General features: G+C 32.3%; 1 long non-coding RNA gene across 1 annotated transcript; it reads left to right on the top strand.

Annotated features, from left to right (window-relative positions):
- Window positions 1–1,768: 1,768 nt before the first annotated feature.
- Window positions 1,769–2,063, top strand: LOC145162545 (uncharacterized). Its single transcript, XR_013739165.1, has 2 exons — window positions 1,769–1,821; window positions 1,907–2,063. It is a non-coding gene; the product is annotated as an uncharacterized LOC145162545 (long non-coding RNA).
- The last annotated feature ends 598 nt before the right edge of the window (window positions 2,064–2,661 follow it).

The following is a 2,661-nucleotide window of genomic DNA, read 5'->3' as shown; positions in this document are numbered from 1 at the left end:
AAGATTCCTATGAAGTAGGGTGTGTTGATGTTTCTACATCTGACCAGAAAAAGAATAGAGACTCTTGGGTGTCAACTGACATTACTAATATCATTATTAGCCTAATACCATAAAGCCACCCACCATCTGCCATCACGACCACCACCACCGCCAAAATTACATAAATGGTCCATATGGTTTACCCGTGGTCACAAATTCAGTCCCTACTACCTGAAAAGACCAAATTACCCTCACATTAACGGACAAAAAGCAACGGTCTATATTTTCCGGATTGGTTTTCCGGCCGCTGCCGTACATGGCAATAAAGTTCAATTTGTGACACCATTTCTTTATTTTCCTCATTTATTGTAAGAAATAATTATTTAGATTTCTTTACTTATGTAATTAGATGACATTGTTTATCTTCCTTTATTAGATTATCTCAATTCAATTCAACATGCTACTTTGTGCTTTTGATAAAGCTGCTCACTTAAACAAAGGCATACACAAAATCTACTCTTGCGACGCAACCACTGTTTCCAGTTAAACCGGAGATTGAAAATGGCATGGATCGGACAATTATCCAAGAATCTGAAAGACCTCCGAGTTCTCTTTTGTCAACCTTCACCTGCCAGTTCTTCCGCAAGGTATCATCAAAATAACATCGCTTCCTCGATCTAAGATTTCATGGAATTTCTACTGCATCGTTTTGCTCTTTCGTACATCGACATCCATTTTACTGAAGTTAATTTTTCTAATTGTGAGAGGGCCTTTGTTGATGATTTCCCCACAATGAACGATTGATTTCTCCATCACCCAATTTGAAGGGGTTGTTGGTGATTGTCGATGCATGAAGGTAAATGTTTACTCCACTTTTTTCATTTTATTATAAAATTTGAATTTTTATTCCGTTTTATTCAATGTTAGCACATTTTTTGAACAATTTAGTTAGGTTTCAAGTTTAAAAACATATAACAGTGAAGCAGAACTGCAGAAGCTTCATCTTTTTCTTACTTTTCATACTTTTCAGGTAACATATTGCTTCTTTCTTAATCTTAAAAATCATTTTCTGTTGAGTCTTGCATTTGTGGACATTTATAAGTTATAACTAATAATATAGGGACCGTCTACCATTTCTGCAGGTATTCGATAATATATGGGCGAAGATTGTCATTAACATAAACAAAAAAAAAGTTGATTTTGAGCAGGTCACAAAAAATGCTATTACCCTAACCTGATATTACGCTTCCCCCATATAATTGTAAGGGGTATAAGACTTATTTTCAACTTATATGATTGGTACTAGGAATTTATTAAAATGTTATATCATCGTTAAAACATTTTCACACATCTGTTGCCAATGGTAACAGATAACATAAGTATTCATGGTATTTTGACTTCATTGAAGGCTTTCAGGTCTGTAGTTAAGGGAAATGGTCCATTTGATAGGAAAATATAGAACCAAATTTTTATTTATTTTTTTAATTTTTTTTGTTAATCTGTTCCTCTTTGAAATTGACCCCCCACCTCCCTCAAATAGTCTTTTGAAAGCAAGAAGCAAGAAAGTTTTTATAGATGTATGCTATTTTTTCCCAAGTATTTGTGTCAGTTTTTCTAAAAATTTAACAAGTTTGTTATCTTATCCTTAAAAGGTTTGTTTTTACCAGCCAATTTGTGATCTAGCGTGTTGGATGAGAAATCTATCGTCTAATATTCTGGTGTCAACAACTGCTCATGTGGCAATCATGTTAGATTTTGAAGCAGTTGCAAGGGAAGGGAGGGTTTGCCATAATGATTTAGCTGGTTGTTCGAGTATGGGCAACTGCGAAGAAGCTAAGAATTGTAAGGCTGGTGTACCTCTTCTTCATCTGACCAAGGGCCGCAACAGAGCATCTATATTCTTACTGCATTTCTATGATTATTTTAGGAATATATGATCTCATACATTTTGCGTTTTATGTTGTTGATGCAATTTTATGCTGGTACAGTTGGCATGCAATCACCACAACTATAATTCGACCGGTATAAAGAAGATTTAATTAATTCTTGAGGTTATATTCTATTTTTCTTCATGATTATTATCATTTTCCTTTCCAAATATTATGATTTCCTAATATTTTCATTTTAAACTAAATACTTTTCTTTTTGGTTGCCAAATTATGACATAAATCTCATTTTAAACATGTTTTTTTTTTAATTTTTTGGCAGACTCCCAGTCCACTATTTTAGAAACTGACATACACTACAAGTCTTAAGATGTATCTGTAAGTATCATTTTCTTTATTTTTTGGGAAGAAAATTATAAATAAATGATTTTTGTCTTCATTAGAGTATCATAATCAGTTTTTTTTTTTTTTTTTTTTTTTTTTTTGTAATATTTCATATGAGCTAAAGTTGGGCTCAAATATCTCGATTTTATTGTTTCTTTGCCATTTTGGTGCATTTTCCATATTTAGATGGTAAGTGTAGTGAATGATAGTGTACTTTGAATTTAAACGTTTCTTTCCCTGCTATTCGTATTATTTCTTTTGATTTTTGTTTTCCAAAAACCCAACTACATTGCCATTAGGTGTATTTTCCATTTTTAGGTGTAAAATACACTAAATAGCAATGCAGTTTGCATTTATACCTATTTTTTCCTTTTTTTTTTTGCAATTTCTTCTAATTTCATTACCAAAAAAC

This window comes from Lactuca virosa, chromosome 3 (genome assembly GCF_052849685.1).
Source record: "Lactuca virosa cultivar CGN04683 chromosome 3, Lactuca_virosa_CGN04683_v6, whole genome shotgun sequence".
Classification (NCBI taxonomy): domain Eukaryota; kingdom Viridiplantae; phylum Streptophyta; class Magnoliopsida; order Asterales; family Asteraceae; genus Lactuca; species Lactuca virosa.
The sequence above is the reverse complement of the archived record's forward strand: the minus strand, read 5'-3'. Positions and strand labels throughout refer to the sequence as shown.